This window comes from Marmota monax, unplaced genomic scaffold, assembly GCF_021218885.2.
Source record: "Marmota monax isolate L192 unplaced genomic scaffold, Marmota_monax_Labrador192_F-V1.1 WCK01_AAM20220418_F8-fsc00056, whole genome shotgun sequence".
In the NCBI taxonomy this organism is placed as follows: domain Eukaryota; kingdom Metazoa; phylum Chordata; class Mammalia; order Rodentia; family Sciuridae; genus Marmota; species Marmota monax.
The window spans coordinates 12283565-12305128 of NW_026695212.1; the positions used below are offsets into that span (position 1 = coordinate 12283565).

Sequence of the window (21564 nt, forward strand, 5' to 3'; positions counted from 1 at the left end):
GTTCAGGGGAGCCAGAGGAAGCTTTGGTGTAGAGCCGGAGGCGGCCACCTTCATAGGAAGCCACGCCTACCTCCAAATAACATGCTCCCTCTCTCCCAACCATCTGTACTCTTCTACTTCTGTGGACAAATTCCTAATTAGAGATTATATTCTTCTAAATGTTCCTATCTGAAAATTTCTACCATGAGCAAGGCAAGTTTTGATTGAAATTGGGGTCTGAATCATGAATCACATGGGCACGTTTGGATCAAGACTGAGGTATCACAATGAAGGACCTGGGCCACATGAAGATAATGGGCACTGGGGACTGTCTGGGGAAGTCTCCAGTGGGGGAAGACTAGAGACACAAAGAAGGAGAACAAAACTTAGAAGCCCAACTCTCCTATTTCAAAGTCACCCAGAGTGAATGTATTCTCTCTCCTTTTATTTTTGCTTTATCAAATGACTCTCTATTCATAGGACCTCAAGCTTATTAGCACATTGGTTTCATGAGGTTATGGATTATGTATGCTTCTATGTGAACTTCAGGTTATAAATATTATATGTGGCTGTTTACTACATAACAGTGATGTAAACGATAGGTTGCATAAACAGTGATGGCCCATAGGATTATATTGCCTAGTGATATCCTGGCCATCTTAGTTTGTGTAAGTACACTTTGAAATTGACACAACGAAGCAGTCACCTAACAATGCATTTCTCTGAACATGTCCCCTTGTGTGTATATCTATCTATCTATATATCTATATATCTATATCTATATATCTATATCTATCTATCTATCTATAATTCATGCTTCAGCATATATATGTACATTTCAACTATACACACAAATATATAAATCATATGGTAATATAGTTTATGTGGAAAAATATAAATTCTATACCACCAATTTTTAAAGAAGCAAATAACTGAAACCATTATACAACTTGATCAATGCCAGAATCCATGCAAAGGGCTTAGAATAGTACCTGACAGAACAGTAAGCACCGATTCAATGTTAGCCAGTTTTATGCTTGGTGAACATCATGGTTATTATTACAGGTCTCACGGAAGAGGGAATGGGCTCAGGGAAGTCATTAATTAGAGCCATTGATAGAGTGTATTAACTACACTGATTGTTGGGAATTCTTTCATACTGCTACCCTGAATGAGCATGGGATTCTCTTGCTAAAACAGACAGGGTGAAGGGAGATTGGGCTGTCAACTAGCAACATCACCACAGCCTGGCTTGCTTCATTGGTGAGAACTTGGATGCTTTGCCTCTTGAACAAGCATAGCTGCTCTGAATCAGACTCTATACTTCCTACCAGTGATCTGTGCTTGGGCATCATAATTTACTTTCTAAGACTCGGGTCCCTCACATGCAAATAGAAAAATAATAGTACTTAGTTTTTAGAGTTGTTGTGAGAATTCAATGAGACATAAGCAGCTAGCATGGCACCTGGCCCTTAGCAGGGGTCCAGAAAATATTGGTAATTATTATGCATTCAGCCAGGCTGACCTTTTTGGTGTTTATTTAATTGCCCAGATTAGCTGATTGATCTCTCTCACGATTTAACAAAAAGGAACATGCCCTAGAAACTAGCAGTTCATAGTGAAGCACAATTATCTAAGAAGGTCACCTTTAATGGTATTTCAGTGAAACTTTATATCTAGAGGTGCAGACTCAAGTCTATTACCATCCTTCTCCATAGCTGTCACTTATTTTTCCCATTTTTGTACAACTGGGCTATTTCATCAAACTTAGTGCCCACTAAAAGTAGCAGCTGACAAGTGCCATTGTTGTTTCACACAGCATTTGACAGCATTGTGGGCTCATTTGTTCACCTGCTGCCAAGCTGAAGAATTAGAATTCTCCCTTTGTTCTGTTCCAGCTTAGTTCTTATAAGAACAGACGAAGTGGAGATTCAGGCTTAAGTCAGTTTTTGTTTTCTTTCTTTCTTTTTTAATTAAGTGAAGGTCGAATTTGCAGGTGAAAGACAGTGGATAGGAGGCTTGGCAATGGAGGCTGAGAAAGGAATGTCATCATTGGGCTTGGTTTTCTGACCCTGAGGCACACCTCTGTCCCTAACTAAGCTTTTAGGTATGTAACACCCTCAGGCCCCAGGCCCCAGGAGGACCCCCATAAGGAGGACTGTACAAAGCCCAGGTAGTTCTACAACCAAACACCTCCTTCACCTGCTCTGACTTTAGAACACTGTTCTATTAATGTTACTGAGTTCTACTATTTATTAATCCCAGACCTTTGATCTCATCTGATATCCCCCTTCTTCTCTCAAGGATGAGTCCTGCTTTGCTCTGACCAGTGGCCAACCCTCCAAACAAGACTGGGATCATACTCCTGACTGCCAGCCTTGTGGCAAGGATCTTGCGATTTCATGATGAAATTTTCTGATACCAACAGTGGTTTGTCATGTGATTTTGTGTCATCATATTCTTTTTAATTTCCTGAATCCTTACTTTTGTTGACTGATTTTGATGACCATTCATCACCTGTCCCTTTATCACACTCACCAAACCTGTGTTTTGCCAGCCTGGCCGAAAGCCCATTCCAATTTGTTTCAACACCAGTTTTGTATCAGGGTAGATGTAAAGGTTCTGGCCCCTTTAAGATTTTCTTGCCAGTGCCTATCAACTTTCAGTTGTCTCCTACCCAAGTCTATCACGAGCTATATGACTCTGGAAAAAATTCCTTAACCTGATATGTCACAAATCAAGTTACCTATAGGAAATAGGCGGGTAACATATGTACCTTAAACTGATCGGACACAGTAAACTAGATTGTCATGACCACTCAGCCCTGGATCGTTACTGTCATGCCAGTCTTGACAACTATTTCATATTCTAACTACTATAGTTTGGATCTTAAATGTTCCTCAAAGACCCATGTTAAATGCTTGGTCCCCAGGATGGTGCTGTTGGGAAGAGGTGGACACTTTAGGAGGTAGAGTCTAGTGGGTGTCCTTAGGTCATGGAAGTAGTGTCCTAGAGGGGGTTGTAGTTCCCCGGTTTCCTCCTCTTTCTCTCTTTTACTTCCTGGCCATGAGGTGAGGGTTGTGCTCTGCCATGTACCCAAAACAATGGGGCCAATCAATCACACACTAAAACTTCCAAAATAATTGTTCAATTTGTGAGCCTGGTCATAATTGTTTCCGCCCGAGGCAGCTGTTTTGTGCCACCTGTCGGGTGTTGACACGTTGTCCTTTGGCATGTATCGCTGAAGTGGGGGTTGGGCCTTTGTTTGCAAGAAGGGCTCTGGACTGCTGAGGATGACAGTGTGGCCCGGATCATTCTCTCTTCAGCCGTCTGCCTGGATCTGTCTGCCTAGGTCGCTCTTGTGCATCTCTGTGACAGTGGAGGTGTTTCTTCCAGACAGTGATGATATATCTGGAAGATGGGGACTTCAGGGAAACGACATGGAGAGGTGTGAGGTTCTCCCTGAAATCCAGAGACATAAAGAACTAGTCTCACTCAGGCTCGAGAAAGGTACCGTTCACTGTGAATGGTGTCTGACTCTCACCTTGGAGAGGAGTGAAGCCAGAATGGTGCTGCCCCATAGAGATGGGCCTGGACCTGACCTCAAATGATAGGGAGGCAAGGCCACCATCAGTGTCTCTCATGGAGTGTCACTGGCAAGAAGAGCAGTGTGGGGTATCAAAGAAAGAAATTATTCACAAACGTTGTTAAAGATGATAAAGAAGACAGTGTTTGGGAGAGGCCACGGGGATAGGTATCAGGACCACTGCAATGGTGTGTTACAATGGAGGAGAGAGAATGGGCACTGCAAAAAGGATAGGGATTCATAGTCAAGGAATAAGATGAGAGGCAGTGGATGGGAAAATTATTAAGAAGAAGCATCAGGGGTAAGGGAGATTCCTGCTAGACTGGCTCAACAGAAGACTTGCTGAAGGTGGGCCAGGGTAAGACATCCAGGGTAGTCAGATTCCAAGGCTGGGGGATTGCCACCAAACTGACTTAGCGGGGTTCTTGCCAAACTGGAATCTGTCAGGATGAAGAGGAAAGCCTAAGGTTGGGCCTAGCCAGAAAGGATTCAAAGGAACCTCAAAGTTTGCTCAAAGGACAGAATCTTTGTCAGGACTCTGCCTACTCCAATAGACTATCCTGAAGGGACACAGAGACCTCAGCTAAAAGAGGCAGGGTGAAGGAGGTGACATAGATGATGACTGAATGGGTTCCAAGTGTGCCACCCAAAATATTCTTCTGTAGCACATTGATTATTTTGAGCTAAAGGCAATTGAGATTTCTACAACACAGGAAAAGCTCTGCCTCTCCCTCATTTTAGCATCTGCTAAAATAAAGTATATTTTTTCCCATTTAAAGGAATTTTACTTGTATAAATGGAATTTTCATTACTAAAAATATTTGCATCAGGAAGAGAGCTACTCTTAGACAACTGTCATCACCTGAGAAATTTCTATCTACACCACAAGGCAAATATTAGTCACCATGCATTTTCTTCCCTCCCATTCCCCTAATTTGTCTCCACCAACCACCCCAGAATTCCCAGACCTCTATGCATTTCTATAGCTCAGGATGATATGTAAGTTTCAATCATCTGGCTTCTTACTTGAGTCATATTTTTGTGTGGCTCCCATGTATACGTACATAACTCAAGTTGTTTTTCTCCTATTCATCTGTCTTATATTGATTTAATACTTAGATTGGCCATAAAACCTAGAAGGGCAGAAGGAAGCATTTTCTTTCCCCCTATATCACCAAAAATAGGACTGATTGTCCCAGGTCAAGGGAATTGCAAAAGTAAGGGGCCCAACAAGAAGCTACTGAAGACCCCACAAAAGCCCCTCCTCCCATGAGAAAATGATCTGCTACATCTCTTGGTCCCAGCCAGGGATTTTCATTGATTCAGACGAGGAGCAGCAACATCCCTTTCCTTACTTTGACTTCAGCCAGAGAGGAAATCACAGGTAGCATGGCTGAGATAGGAAAAAGAGCAGAAGGGCCACAGATCCCTTCCCATACAAGCTACTGAAGCAGGCCAGGTCTGGAGAAGGAGTGATGGGTTAGCCCTGATCTGAAGTTTGTATTTTTAATTATTATATGAGACTAAATATATTATTTCTATAATAAGATGGCTTTACAACTAAAAAGTGACTCAAACTGAGAGTGGCCCAAGACTTTCTTCATGGACAGGAGAAGTTGTCTCCACTGAATAGAGTTGGAAGCAATGGAAGGAAACTGGAACAATGTTTGGATCCCATTCCATGGGTCATCCTTGTACAACATATGGTTACATAAGCACAGAGGAGCAGCGACTTCCCTGAGAGAAGCCCTGTGCTAATTCTGTCAGCTGCATCCTCAGTCCTGGCTCCCAGGATAAAAATGTCTATTGGCTGAAGATCTGAAACAGCAGGTTCTGGAACTTTTTTGACTGGCACAGTGCCAGGTGACTCAGAGCTATGTAATGCAATTAAATGAGTCACATCATCTCTCTTTGTGCCATATGAATATGCTGTTTTTAAAATGGTGGCAGCCCCTCCCCATGACCCTGGCTGGAAATGTGTATGACGATGCATTCAGCCATAATTTACCATCAATCAGGTAATGAAGGTTAAAAGACAATGAAACAGACATAAACTGCAATGACACAATTTGCTATGTGTTCTTCTTGTATTGCAAGGGAAGGATTCTAACAGAGGTGACCACTAAAGTGGGTTTTGATGGACAACTATCTAAATTGCTAGATCTCAGCCTCCACAGACCATTTGAATCATCTGGGGTACCTTAAAAATACCATGTTCTGCCTTTGAGGGATGCTGATTTATTGTTTGGGGCTCCTGTTTAGGCACCAGGACTCTTTTTTTTTAAAGTACTCACACACATACATACATCAGCCACATATAGGGGCAATTTTTGCCTATTCCATCAGTTAAATTTACAGGTGGGGTTGAAGCAAAAAACTAGATTTTTTTTCATTTTTGTATAATATATACATTATTTCAACCTATTTTTTAGAGTTCCCCATATTGATTTTTCTCCCCATCTCTCTCTTTTTAAAAGAAGTCTCTTCTCTTTGATTTTTTTGTTCCCTAGCCTTTCTTTCTATTAATCAAACTGTATTCTCAGTTATAATAGGCCTATCCACCCACTCAGTCCACTCAATTACCCCTTAAGCTACCATTTGTGATGTGACAATTAATTCTATTATAATCAACTGCCATACCACAGATAATGGCTTGTGACATCAGAACTTTTAAAATAAAGAAGTTGATTTCCTTATTAATAGACTGAGTAGCTTTCTTCATATTCTAACTTTATTAAAGCAAAGTTTAATCATTAATAGGGCAACTTCTTGGTGTATAACAAAACCTAAAGTGAGTATCTCTAGGTAGTCCCTCTTCATAGCCTTCTGCCTTCTGTTCCCCTAATCTTGCACCATCTCCTTTCCCTAAGTGGCTGGCAATCTACTGTAAACCACATACTTCATTACACTGAGAGGTTGGAGAATCAGTGTCATAATCCATTTCTGTTTCAACAAGTACTTTATTTTTTAATTCCTTCCTCTGTTCTATCTTGCCTTCTTTTTACTCTCTTGATCTCATTCTTCTATATTTTTTTTCTTTTCTTCTTTCCTCTTTTACCCTCATCCTGCACCTACCTATACCCACAGTCATGAATCCCCAGGTACTGATGATCATCACCAGAGTCCTACAGAATGGTCCCAGTGAGGCAGTCTAGGACCACTGTGGGGACAAAAGGCAGGGAGGGAAACTCTTGAGGCCTTAACTCATGACATATTGTCCACTTAAAGAATGGAATGTGTAATTTCCTATCCTGTTACTCTCCCAGACTGTCTTATTGACTAGCAAGACCAGGTGCATCCCAAAGGCCATGATGCCTTTACCATAATATATCCGCAAATAAACTAAAGGAGAGAATGAGACTATTGGGAATCACCATTAAAGGACAGAAGACAAACCCCTTCCACCCCATCCATAGGCTCTCTCAGCAGCTACAGCCCAACCTCACCACAAGGTCAAGATATTTGTGTAGAATGATGGCATTCACTGGTTCCTGGGATAAACTACCTAATCCTCAAGGCCAACATGTTTGCACAAGAAAACACACCACAGCACAAGAAAATATCTTTTGAAACTGTGCCTCTGTCCAGTGAAAAATTACTGGACTTTAGCCCTCCCCAGAAAATCAATAAAAGCTTACATCTTCCTTTGTTTGGTGAATAGCCTGGTCCCTGTCCATCAGGGCTATCTCTCTTCAGTTCAAGCCCCAGCTAAAGCCTTGCCTGTGTATGTCACATGTACTTGGCTCAGACTCTTTGCTACCATTACCAAATCAGAAGTTCTTGTCTCCAGTATCATCAGTTCCCCCTAACAGGTATCAGCCTGTTGGTTCTCTCTCCACTCAGAGCAATGGAGGCTGAAACAAAGACACGGAAGTCCTAAAAGTCACACAGGTGCCAGGTTGGGGCTGTTTTCACAGAATATGACCTCAAAGGGATGCAATGGATATTTGTTTTTTAATATCCCAAAATTATTGGGCATTGGTGATAAAGGGTGGAGTCTCTCAAGGCAACTATTTGGAAACAGATGACACTAATTCAGACGCATAAAGAAAAGAGAAATTGTGGCAGTTCCTCATCATTTCCCTTTTCCTCATGTGCCAAAAAGGATTCTGACATGATCTGTTTGACTTCGTACAGCAAATAGGCCCTGGGCCTTTTTGATGAACAGTGAGATAAAGAGGAGAAAGAAGAGAAACAATAGCTTAAGGAGGAGTTTTCCTGGGCATTTGAGTAGCTGCTGCAATGTGTGAGTATCTCCCTCTGCCATCTTGGTTTCTCCTTCAATGCATTCAGGAATATGGTGTAAAAAACTTGAATTCTAGTCAAGTTTGATGGTGAATACCTGTAATCTCAGCAACCCAGTAGCCTGAGGCCAGAGGATCACAAGTTTGAGGCTAGTTTTAGCAAACTTAAAGACCTGGTCTCAAACTAAAAAACAGAGAGGGATGGAGAAGTGGCTCAGTGGTAGAGCACTGAGAAAAAAGAAAGAGAAGAAAGGGAGGAGGAGATGGGGAGGAGAAGGAGAAGGAGAACAACAACTTTAATTATTTTAAAATTTCTTTGACTATGCTCTGCCCTGAAGTTGGGCAGAGTGAATTTTTTTTTTAAATTTATTTAATTTATTTTTTTATTAGATACACATGACAGTACAATGATCTTGACATTTCATACATTTGAATCAAAGAGTGATTTTTCTATAATTTGAATACATATTTGTTTAAACAACCCTGATTTCTGGTCTGCTTGATAGAACCCAGTCTTGTTCCATTGTCATTATGCCTTGTATATGATATGGATGTCATAATCCATAGTTCATCAGAACAAGGACAAAGAAACATTTATAGGTCCTTTGTTGATTCTTTCTCTGGAGTGCTTCAGAGCGTGGGGCTCTAGCTGCTGCTTCTAACTCACCACAGGTGAAAGAGTTTCTAAATAATTGCTCCAGAAATTTCTCACAATCCCTTAGAGGAAGAACTATAATTATACAATTTCACTCACTAACACCATAATGTGTGTTAAAAATGAGAAGAAATGCAATTGTAGACGTGATTTATTTTTGTCATTCAAAAAGTACTGGAAGAGAATCAACATTGTGTACTGTCTTCTTTAGTCCAATGTTTTGCCATTAAAAGGTCAGTTGCTAAAATATTTCCCTTGGTGTGGCTATAAAGCAATGCAACTGTTTTCCATCACAGAAGTGAGTTAGGATAATTAGTGCTGGTAAAGTAGATCCCAGAATGTCCCTAACAGATGTCTCCCTCCCCAACCTACTTCATCATCTCAGGATTCAGGCACATCTGGAAACCTTGGGAGGGTTGATTTTTATATGTGACCCTGACACTTCCTAGGTAGAAAAGAACATAAGATGAAAAAGAGGGAGAGAAATTGGATTTAAGACCAATGGACGAGTCAGAGGAGTGATTCTGAGTTTTACACAAAATCTGTCACTTAGATTTGACTTTAGATTTTTACCAGAATTCTAGAGCAGGAGAAAATTGACCAAAAAAAGCATAGCACTCACTAGAGAGCTTGGAGCAGAGGTCAGCACACTCCTGCAGTTTTTATTGCTTTGGTCATAACAGGAGGTAGTACCTTAGCTCACACATCCAGGCCCTTGATGTTTTACACCTCTGTAGACACTGATGGAGACCAGGAGCCATATTGCTATCAATGATCCTTTGGTGGAGGCATCAAAGAGAGAAAGCCACTGGAAAAGAGGGAGTAGATAGCACACGAATTGAGAAACACAAGGGGTGATGCCCCTCAGAGCAACACTTTAGACTCACCCCGAACCCTCTCTTGTACCCTATATTCAATCCATCCTGTTAAATTCCGTTTAAAACATATTCAGAGTCTGACCATTTCTCCATACTCTGCTGTCACAATGGACCATCCATAATGGAGTCATCACTGTCTCACTGAATTGCTGGGATAACCTCTTAACTGGTCTCCTTGCTTCCGCTCTCATCCCTCTATATTTGATTCTCCAATAGCAGTCAATGAATTCCTATGACTCTGAAGGAAAGGTACCATCATGAATGATCTTTGAGTTACTACTATAGTCTTCAAAGTCCTATTGAATATTATCCCCCAACTCTCTGCCTTACCCCTTTGAACTCTGATCACTTTCCTTTGACCTACTCTGCTTAAGCTACATTGGCCTCTTCAATGTTCTTCAAACATACTAGGTATATTCTAGCTCCGAGACCTTTGCACTTACTGTGCCCTTTGCTAGATCCCTTTCCTGTTAGATGTCCATGTGGCTCAGCCTCTTCATTACTTCCTTCACATATTTGCCCAAGAATCACCTCTTCTGTGAGATCTTTCCTGATTACCCAGCTTAAAACTGCAAAACCCTCAAACAAATGTTTTTTGTATTCCCCTTCTGGACCTTATATTTATCCACAACATTCATCATCTTGAAACACTCTATATATTTTATTTATTTGTTTTATTTATTAATTTTTTCTCCCAGTAAATGAAAGCTGCATGATGGCAAGGTTATTTCTTCTGGTTATTGTTGGAGACTCTGTAGAGGGCAGGGTGCGATCCATGATTGGTTTCAACATCTGTTGAATGGATGAGAACAATGCTCATGGAGCTCTTATGTGTGGCAGACACTCTGTTCACTCATCTACTTTATTTAATCCTTACAAGAACCTTACCAAAAAGGGGTGTCAGGGGTCCTCAAACAAACTCCTTTATTTCAATGATTCACTGGGTGGACACACAGGATTTAGAATATAGTCTTACCCAAGGCTAAGATTTATTATAGTAAAGAATGCGACTTAAAGGAAGCAAAAAGAATAGGCACATGGGCAAAACCTGGAGGAAACTAGAGTCAAGATCCCATGAGTCCTCAGGCATACAGGGTGAGCTGAATTCCTCTGGCGACTTGGGACAACACATGTGAAGTGCCCACCAGGGACGCTCATTAGGGATTCAGTGCCCAGGGATTTTTCAGGGACTCGTCAGCTAGACATTCTCTGTCTAGCATCTGTCAAAATCCCATACCCTCAGAATGAAAGTAGATGCTCAGCATAAACCACCCTGTTTTATGGTTTAGGCATAATGAATCTCTTGTGTCATTTAGAGAATAATGAGAACCCTCCACAAAACTTAGTTTCCTAGATACCAGTAAAGGACCAACCCTGTAATCAGGCCTTTACAAAATACTAGTCTTGGTCTACTCTGTTAACTGTTCTGAAAAGAATATATATTTTTATCCCTACTTTATATATGAAGAAAGGAAGCTAAGAGAAGCCAACTAGTTATTTAGATAGCAATAGTGACACTGAGATATAAACACAGATTTTTTTCTTCTTTTTTCTCTTAAGTCTATAAATAACAATACACTAAAACTCCATAATATTAATTTGAGAGGAATCACAGTTTCAGAAGAGCAGGTGGGTACATTCAGAAAAATGCTAAGTAAACAAAAAAAAATCTTAGGGAATGATATTGCCTACTTTATCTTGTTATATGTGTGCACATATGAATATGTAACAACAAATCCCACCATTATGTAAAACTGTAATGCACTAATTAAAAAAAAAAAACAGAATACAGCCTCAGCCATGTACATTTCTTTTTAAGCAATGAGATTTATTATCTTACAGCTTTGGAGGTCAGAAGTACAGAACGGCTCTTATAGAGCTAACACCATGGTATCCACAATGCCAATTTTCCCCTAGGAGCTCCCCTTTACAGTGTCTAGAAACTGTCCACATTCCTTGGTTCATGGCCACATCACTCTGATACCTACTTTCATTTCCCCTGGCCTGCCGCCTCCCTAGCAAAGGACCCTTGTGATTACATTGGGCTTAGCCTGATAACCCAGAAAAAAATCTCTATCTCAAGTTGCTTAACGTAATCAGATCTGCAAAAAACACTTTTGCCATTTAAGGTAACATATTCACAGGTTGCAGAGATTAAGACATGGACATTTTTTTGGGGGGGAAGGACATTATTCTGTCTTATTATTTTGGATTATGGACATCTTTTTGACTTAGGCTTGGGCAGCTTAAGAAATGCAAGTCACATTTAATAAATATAGGAAACTTTGTCATGCATGAAAAAAGTATGAAGAAACAGTGTGCTTTGGGTAAAGTGAATCTTTAGAAAAATCTCTAAATCTTAAGATCTCAGAGCCTTGATTTGTCCCAGATTCTGGAGCTAATAGACAAAAAGTTCACACAGGAAAACAGGACCTACTCTAGATGTTTGCAACCAACATGAGGCATTTCTGATTTGGCACCACTGAGGCTGCCTTGCCTCTCTCATGCCTAGGGCTCCATTGACACATCCTCAAGGATGTGGTCCTTGGGAGACCAGAGTTCTGATTTCCCTGACACCTTCTCTGTAGGTTGGATTTAGTGCCAATCAAGGACAGTCCCTAAAGGGGAACTGTCACTTCCACTCAGACATTTCTCCAAGAGTGCCAACTTGACTGCAGGTTCTTCCCTTCCTTGCTAATGAATTCTGGTCACAGTGGTACATACTGATAGGGGGAAAAGCAGGAATCCTCCCTACATTTCATCTGCACAATATTAGTAGTCTGGAATCTGGGAATGAAAATGAAATGAAGGACAAGATGAGCCACACAAAGGGCAACACCTCCTTGATCTCAAATTGCAAGTGAAAAATTAAAAAAAAAAAAACAAAACTGTTCCGATGAGATGAAAGAGATTTGTGCAGACTTGAAAGGGTTTCACTGGATTCCCTCTGTGCCACTATCTGACAGCTCTGCAATATGATAGTTCCCTGTCTTGGTCACCAAGGGAGGCTGCAAGAACTACTTTTTCTGGTTCCAAGTTTCTCCTGATCTTATTGTGAGTCTTTTGTCCTCTTTGCTACTTTTAGGTCCATGACATCCTAAATCCCCTAGGCTTTATGCAGGTAGACCATAAAACTGTGAAGGAGACAAAATGAAAAGAGAGAAAAAAGTAAAATATAAAGTATAAGATTAAAATATAGAGGGTTATCTGTGGATTTAAAAATGTTTTCCTTAAAATGTAAAAACTGTACACAAAAATCAGGCAAATATTTTTGGAATCACTGTCTCTAGAGCCACATTGAAGAGTGGGTGGGTGACATTCATAACAATGTCTCTTCAAATGCCTTGAGCTGTCTGCTTTTCCCCCAAGGTGGCTGATGTTTTTTTCTTGGTGCAATAAGTTGAATTGTGTAGGTAAAGTTCAGTTACAGCTCTCAAAACAGCTCATCTTGAATTGAGGAGGGGGGCCCTAAATTCAATGATGGGTCCTTATAAAGATAGCAATACAGAAGACACAGAAGACAAAGCACATTATGACGTGAAGATGGAGGCAGAGACAGGGTTGATGTGTCCATAAGGAGAGAGGCAAGGAACTGGTTATCCCTTAGAGGCTCCAGAAAGAACCAGCCCTACTGAAACCTCGATTATGGACTTCTGGTCTCCCAAAGTGTGAGTGAAGTATCCAAGTTCTGTTGTCTGAAGCTGCCCAGTTTGTGATCATCTGTCATGGCAGCCCTAGGAAACTAGTAACACCAGTATACTTGGAGTTCCTTGCTATTTTCCCACTGCTGGAGTTCACTTTCTGCACCTGATATTGCTGCTACAGCTTCTGTAAAAGCTTGAATAGTAAATACTTTAGGTGGTTTTGTGTGCCAAATGTCTCTACCACAACTACTCAGTTCTGCTATAGTGATGCAAAAGTAGCCATAGACCACATGGAGGGGCGTGACTGTTTTCCAATAAAACTTTATTTACAAAAGCAGGTGGTGGGCCAGAATTGACCTGTGGGACACAGTTTGTTAATCTTTTAAAGAAAAATTCCTTTTTATATACTCTTAATACTTCTGATAACAAAAATGTGGGGGTTTTCTTGATACCAATCAACTTTCTCTGGACATCTATTGTTTGTCCTAAAATTCAATTAAGATACTAACTACTCAGTTAGCACAGACCCATAAATGCTCCCTCCCACAAGACAGCCTCTCACTTTCAGCTGGTCTCCACCCTGAAGGACAGGGAGGGAGGAATTCCAAGCTTTAAACTGTGGCTTGGGCTTTCTGGTGACCAGTCCCCATCTTGAAGCTATCTAGGAGCCCACCAAGAGTCCCTCATTAGAGCCAAAAGTGCTCTCATCACCCAGGAACTTCCAAGGAGCTTAACAGCTATTGTCAGGACCAGAGGCAGAGACCAAATATCAGAACAAAAGATGCTCCAAGCATCTCTATCACTCAGGATATATAAGGGTTTTAGGGGGTCTGAGTTGGAACTGGGAGCAGAGACCAAATATATATTTCTGATGAAGTTACAGCCCTGAGTACATTTTTCTCACCTGGGATCCTGTGACTGTTGCTTGGCAGTCCTTCCAGAGTCCTCGCTATCATTTCTCCCTGAAGCACTAGGAGGTACTTACATAAAAGGACCTCACATGGCTTGTTTTGATTTTCCAGATTCTTTGATATAGATTTGCTTTGAGTTCCTGTTGTCACCACTGATTATCTTAAAATAATCATCTGACCTACTTTATTTCCTATTTCTCAGATTTTTAAAAATTCCAGTCACGAAACATCATTTTCTTTTCTTCTTACATCCCACGGCCTCATTTTCATAGTGGTTGTGGAACTCAGGAGGGAAGCATTTGTGACTGGCATTGGGTTGTGTTGAGTTGTCAGCGGCTGGGAGTGTGATTCGAACTGTGTGGGTGGCTTCAAACAGGGGCGAGCAGCCGCACAGCTCCACACCGCTGAGCGAAGGAAATAACAAGAAGAGAAAAAAGAGGCGGCTTGCTCTAGGTAACTTTTAAGATCGAGAACAAGCAGAGGGAGAGGGGAGAGAAACACATATAAATCCATTCTTCAAAAAAAAAAAAACAGATATTCAGAGCTAGAGAATACAAACTGGAAAAGGATGCAAAACAAGAACAAAGAAAACAGAATTTTTGTACTAGTAATTCTAAATCAGTTATTCAGTATAGGACAGTGAACCTTTAAAATACAAGTGTTCAGGCAAGAGAAGGTTTACTTAGATCAGGAGGAAGTCTTTGGGGTTGAAGTAAAACGGAAACTAGAACCTTCTCCACAATTCTGAGAAACAGGCATCTCTGATCTACACTGGTTCATTACCTAATAGGCAGACATAGTGGTGCACCCCTGAAATCCCAGTGACTCAGGAGGTTGGGACAGGAGGATTGTAAACTCATGGCCAGCCTGGGCAAACATGTGAGACCCTGTCTCAAAAAAAAAAAAAAAAAATTAAAAATGGGCTGGGGATATAGTTCAGTGCTTGAGTGCCTATGCAAGACCCTGGATTCAATCCCCAGTGCTGCAAAACAAAACCAAAAAACTGGTGAATCAGACTCACCAGTAGATTGAAGCTCTGATAGAGATCTAAAAGCTCTAAGACAAAATTAATAATGCACTGAGTGATTTAGAATGTGTTGAGATATGCATCTATCTTAGGTTGAATTAATAAATACATAGAAGGCCAAGTAAATACAACAATTTCCTAATTTGGTGATTGAAAAGATTAGAAATATGTTCCTTCCTAGTTATGGCAGCCCAAAGTTCAGAATGACTACCTCTGGGCTGAAATCACCTGGAAAGCCGGCTGCACTCCCCCTGGAGGCTCTGAGGGGGAACCCGTTCTTTGCCCTGTCCTTCTGGTGATTGCCTGTATGACTTGTGACCACATTCCTCCAATTTCCACCTGGTCACATTACCTCCTCCTCTTTTATCTGCCTTCCTCTCTTTTCTCTGTGTCCAATTTCCCTCTGCCACCCCTTATAATATACTTGGGGGTCTTTAGGGCCCACCGGAAAAATCTAGCTTTTTCTTTCCACCTCCGGTTATCACATTTGATTCCAAACTCTAGTCTTGGAAAAGTCCCACATTTCCTTCCAACCCCCATCACTTCCCAGGATCACTCTGGCATCCCTAGTGAAGGGAAGACTGTGTTCTGCAGCAAATTTCAATAGGCTATTGCCCTGGAAAAGAAATTCAAACTGGCATTTGGAAAAAAAAATAGGAGTTACAGTTCTCCTTCAGAAAACTAAGGCTAAAGAGATGATGTCATTGAACACCACCAAAATGAATATTCAACAGATTAAAACACTGAAGATTTTTTTTAGTGGAGTTTTTATTTTTTAGAAACTATGAAGTTCTTTTGATTTTGGAGGAGCTAACTTTCCCTTCACCATACATTCTTATCCCAGCCCATAATTTTTTTATTATATTTAACACAATTATAACTAAATAATACATTTGTGTAAGTTTTATGTTTAATGGCCTTCTTTTGCCCCTGTCCTTAAGGGGCCTTGCTCATTGCTTAGCAGTGCCATGGACAGAGTAGACACCAATAATCATTCAGTAGGTGAATGAACAGATTGATTATTACAGAATTGGGATTATTTCTCTTCCCCTGAATGAATTACGTCATCTTTTGACCACAGCAGGCGACTGTTATATTAGATATGACTTTATTTATTTTTTTTTTTTGTAGGAAGCTGTGCTAGGGATCTAACCCAGGGCCTTCTATGGGCTGCACTTTACCACTGAGCTACCTCCTTAGCCTTGGATCTGATTTTGAAATGAGGTTATTCCACATGCTTTTTCTTAAAGCAGAGGTTCTAAACCTCAGTACAATTGACATTTCAGACAGTATAATTCTTTGTTGTGGGGTCTCTCCTGTGCATTGGAGGATGTTTAGAAGTATCCATGGCCTCTACCTCCCTCAGTTGTGAAAAACTAAAGTGCCTCCAGACACTGTCAAATGTCTACTGCGGCCAGACGGCCTAAGTGTCCACTAGTTGAAAAACACTAAAGGAGGAAGGGATATTTCTAAATCTGGGACAAGAGTTCCCTGGTGGGATGAAAAAGAGGAAAAGGAAATCATGGCTGAATGCCCTAGAAGCTTTGCATCTGAGGCAATCTCTGCTGAGGCTCCCCCTGCACCCGGCCCCCGCCTTTACGATCATAAATCATAGTCCCCCAAATCCTTGTTTTTATACTTTGGTGGTTTTTTAAAAATTATTTCTTAGCTTTTCACTAGAAATATCTCTTGAAAAATTCTGACATTCTCTCTATTGAAGTAAGAAGGAGAGGAACTTTACTCTTTTTATTTTTTTATTTTTTAATTCAGCAGGACAGTTACCTGAGACTGAGACAGATGGGAACCTAGGTAAGATCATAGAATAGGAGCAGCTGGGATGTGATCCCAACACAGCTGGGCCACTCTGCACAGCATGTGCAGCCAGAGCTGCTGACAGCCTCCTGCAGACAAGCAGCAAACCACATGGAAAGGTGACTAGAGAGACAAGTGCCTACTGATAGTCAAGTTCTTCAAAGGGTAGATGCCAGAAGTTACTTAATAACCTAAAGTTTGTGTTTTCTCAGTTTCTAAATAAAGCATCAGAGAAAGGAGGAAATATATTTATATAATTTATTTACATATATATATATATATATATATATATATATATATATATATGTATATAAATGCTTGCTTTAAAACTTAATTGCAAGTATTTCTGCATCCTAGGGGAGCTACAGAATTCTTCTCCCTAGAAAACGTGTCTTTTTTTTTTTTAGGAATATGTGAAGAATGAAGCTACAAATTGAACACAAACTAAAACTCAAATGCACAAGGAACATGTAGCTTTTTAAAATTTTCTATAACAAATCAATTCCTCATGAGCACCCACCCCACTGGGAAGCAGACCATACAGGAAGAAATGAGGAAAAGCTTCTTAACTTTTCTAATCAATTGTGTATTTGAGTTAAAATACTTTATGTTGGCTGAGTATTCTATCAATGAAAAAAAAAAATCTCCCTACAAGAGCTGGATTTTTCCTTTCCCTCTCTGTCCACAAGATGGCATCTCGGTGTGGAGGAAGGTCTGCATCTTAGTGGCACTTGGGGACTTGGGGATGGGGCAGGTGTGCTACCTGTTCTTATTTTGTCTCCATGGCAGGCCACCCATCCTGTCTTGGGTGTGGCAGGTTGGTGCCCACCAAGGTGGGGCGGGTCTGTTCAGCGGCACATCTTGCTGGTGGTGGCTGCCATTGCCTGTACCTGAGGAACTCCTGGTCTGTTCTCGTGGTTTAGGATTAGGATTAGGATTAGGATGGCCCTCATGACTCCCTCCACCTCACCCCTTTGCTGGTTGCTTCACATCCCTAAGAAGTTTCATCACTAAACCCAGTTGTTTCCCATCTCACTTCAAGTCCCCAGAAACAGGGTTTCCTTGCCTCACCCCACTCAGTGACATCATATGGCAAACTCCTCAGCCTGGATCTCATCTACTTTCAGCAGCCCCCTTGAGGATATTTAAGGGTTGCTACATTAGTCACGGGACATACAACAACCTTAAGAAGTGAAGAGTTCTACCTCAGGAGCCTATCTGTATTATTTTGAGCTGATTATGTTGAGAAAGTACAGAAAAAGAAGAGGTTCAGAAATTAGAAGTAGAAGTGCCCTTTTGTAAGGACAATTTATATCTACACCCTACATTTGTAAGGGTGTCTTCTTCTCTGTATAGGCATGCCTCAGAGATATTGTGGATTCAGTTCCAGTTCACTGCAATAAAGCAAATGTTGCAATGAAATGAATTACACAATTTTTTCAATTTCTGGGGGGGGGGGGTGTTAAAGTTATTTTTGTACTATATAAAAGGTGCAAAAGAATTACATCTAAAAAACAATATATATGTATATGTGTGTATACACACACACACACACATATACTTTAATTAAAGAATTATCACTGAAAAATCCTGCAATCACCAGGTATAGTGGCACATACTTGTAATCCCAGTCACTTGGGAGACTGAGGAGGAGAATTGCAAATTTGAGGCTAGCCTCAGCAATTTAGCAAGACCCTGTCTTAAAATAAATAAAAATGGATGGGGATGTAGCTCAGTGGTAAAGCACCCCTGGGCTCTCTCTCCAGTACCAGACACACACACACACGCACACACACACACACAAACACAAATGACACAAATGCTAACCATCATCTGAGCCTTCAATGAGTCATCATCTGTTTGCTGGTGGAGGGTCCTGCCTCCATTTTGATGGCTGCTGACTGATCAGGGTGCGGTTGATGAAGGTTGGGGTAGGTGTGGCAATTTCTTAAGATAGCAATGAAGTTTGCCACACAGATCAACTTTTCTACAGATTTTTCTGTAGCATGCAGTGCTCTTTGACAGCATTTTACCCACACTAGAACTTATTTCAAAATTGGAGTCAGTCCTCCCAAACTCTGCCACTGCTTGATCAACTGAGTTTATGTAACATTCTAAATCCTTTGTTGTCATTTTGAGATAGGATTATGGGGATACAGAAGAAGGAAGAAAAGATACTCTGATTCTTAAGAGAAGAGCCTATGAATCCTTGAGATGCAGAAAACACTCATGAACCATTGGAATGCAAAACAAGCAACTCCCAAGGAATCCAGGTCACATCCTTGTGCTCTGGCCCTTGCCTGCAGATAGCATGATGTGGGGGCATTGTGCAAACCCAAGGAAAACTGGCCTGAAATTGTGTAATTCCACCCTAGTTCAGCTCCATAGCTACTGTCCCACCATAAATATTAGACCCAGACAAAGGCATTGCTTCTCATTCTTGAGATATCCTATGTTCTTCCTTGAATGTATGCTCCTTGCTTTCCTAAATAAGTCTCTGTGCCTCAATTTCTGATGCATACTGAAATAATTTTCCATCTCAGACTCCATCATCCTGAGCTGAGTTCTCCTTCTCTGGGACCTCCTTGGACCCTCCTCCAGTGGCAAGTTCAACAATTTTCACAGTGTCTTCCCCAGGAGTAAATTCCATCTTAAAAAAAAAAAAAAACAACCTTTTACTTTGCTTATCCATTAAGAAGTAAGTCCTTGAAGGTTAAGGTTTTATAATGAGATTGTGGCAATTCAGTCACATCTTTGGGCTCCACTTCTAAATCAAGTTCTCTTGCTATCTCTACCACATCTGCAGTTAGTTCTTCTACTGAAGTTTTAGACCTCTCAAAGTCATTTATGAGGGTTGGAATCAACTTCTTCCAAACTCTTGTTAATGATATTTTGACTCCTTCCCATGAATCATGCATGAATGGCTTACAAAATCTTTTTCAGAAGGTTATGACTTGACTTTCTCCAGACCCATCAAATGGATCACTGTCTATAGCAGCTAAAGTCTTACAAAATATATTTCTTAAATAATACTACTTGAAAGTTGAAATTTATCCCTGGTCTATGGGCTAAAGAATGGATATTTTTAGCAAGAAGGGAAACATTGATCATGTTTTACAACTCCGTTAGAGTTCTTGGGTGACCAGACACATTGTCGATGAACAATAATATTTTGATAGGAATTGTTTATTTCTAGCAGTAGTTCTCAAACATGGGCTTATGATATTCAGTAATACTATAAACAGATGTGCTATCTTCCAGGCTTTGTCTTTCCACTTATAAAGCACAGGCAGAGTAGATTTAGTGTAATTCTTAAGGCCCCTAGGACTTTGAGAATATTAAATGTTTAATGAGCATTGGCTTCAACTTAAGAGTCACCAGTAGCATTAGCCCCTAACAAGAGTCAGCCTCAACTTTTTGAGGCATTGACTCCTCTTTCTGCTTTTAAAATTCTAGATGCATCACCTTCCATTTTAAGGCTGTTTCTTCTATGTATAAAATCTCTTATCTTGGGCTGGGGTTGTGGCTCCGTGGTAGAGCGCTTGCCTAGCATGTATGAGGCACTGGGTTTGATTACCAGAACCACATACAAATAAATTAAATAAAGGTCCATCAACAACTAAAAAAAATATTTAAAAAGAAAAGGAAAGAAAATCTGTTGTTTAGTGTAGCCACCTGCATCCATTATCTTATCTAGATCTTCTGGATAATTTGCTGCAGCTTCTACATCAGCACTTCCTGCTTGCACTTTAAGGTTAGGGAGACAGCTGCTTTCCTTAAATCTCATGAACAAAACTTGCTAGCTTTAAACTTTTCTTCTACAGCTTCTTTATATCTTTCAGACTTTTTTCTTTTTCTTTTTGTATCAGGGATTGGTGCTTTACCACTTAGGCACATCCCCAGGCCCTTTACTATATATATTTTATTTAAAGATAGGGTCTCACTGAGTTGCCTAGGGCCTAGCCAAGTTGCTGAGGCTGGCTTTGAAATCACAATCCTCCTGTCTCAGCCTCCTGAGCCGCTGGGATGACAGGCATGTGCCACCACACCCAGATCTTTCAGCTTTTGAAAAGTTAAAAAGAGTTGGGGTCCTGCTGAGGATTATGCTTTGGCTTAAAGGAACATTGTGGCTGGTTTGATCTTCTGTCTTGACCATTGAGCTTTCTCCATAAGAGCAACAAGGCTGTTTTGGCCAACTGATGTGCAAAAGAGGCCTAGCTTTCAGCGTATCTTGACTTTCAACATGTCTTCCTCTCTAAGCTAAATTATTTCTAGCTTTTGATTTGAAGTGAGAGACATTTGTACTTCTCTTCACTTGGATATTTAGAGGTCACTGTAGGGTCCTTAACTGGTCTAATTTCAATATTGTATCTCAGGTAATAGAGAGGTTGAGGAGAGGGAGAGAGACACAGGAGCAGCCAGTCAGAGGAGCAGTCAGAACACACCACACTTATCCATTAAGTTCATGGTTTTATGGATACCATGCATGCCATCCCCCCAAAAATTACAGAAGTCATATCAAAGATCACTGACCACAGACCACCATAGCTGATATAAGGATATAAAAGTCTGATATATTGTGAGAATTACCCAAATGTGACAGACACAAGTGAGCACATGTTGTTGGGAAAATGGTGCCAATAGATTTGCTCCAGTCCGTGTGGCAAAACCTTCACTTGGGAAAATACACAACATCTGTGTTTGGTTTGCAGCACAATAAAGCAAAGCACAATAAAATGAGCTACAGTTGGCTTGTATCATGAAGAGAAGGACAACTCTAGATCACTAGAGAAGGCTCTGACTTGAATCTGTATAATAAACTTCCTTG

The 21564-nt window shown here is 40.7% G+C and overlaps 1 long non-coding RNA gene across 1 annotated transcript in view; it reads right to left on the minus strand.

Annotated features, from left to right (window-relative positions):
* LOC124083969 (uncharacterized) overlaps positions 1-14527 on the minus strand; it is a 40859-nt gene extending 26332 nt beyond the window's left edge. The window contains exon 1 of the long non-coding RNA XR_006848963.2: positions 13891-14527. This is a non-coding gene — a long non-coding RNA (uncharacterized LOC124083969). The remainder of the gene's footprint in view (positions 1-13890) is intronic.
* Positions 14528-21564: the final 7037 nt, after the last annotated feature.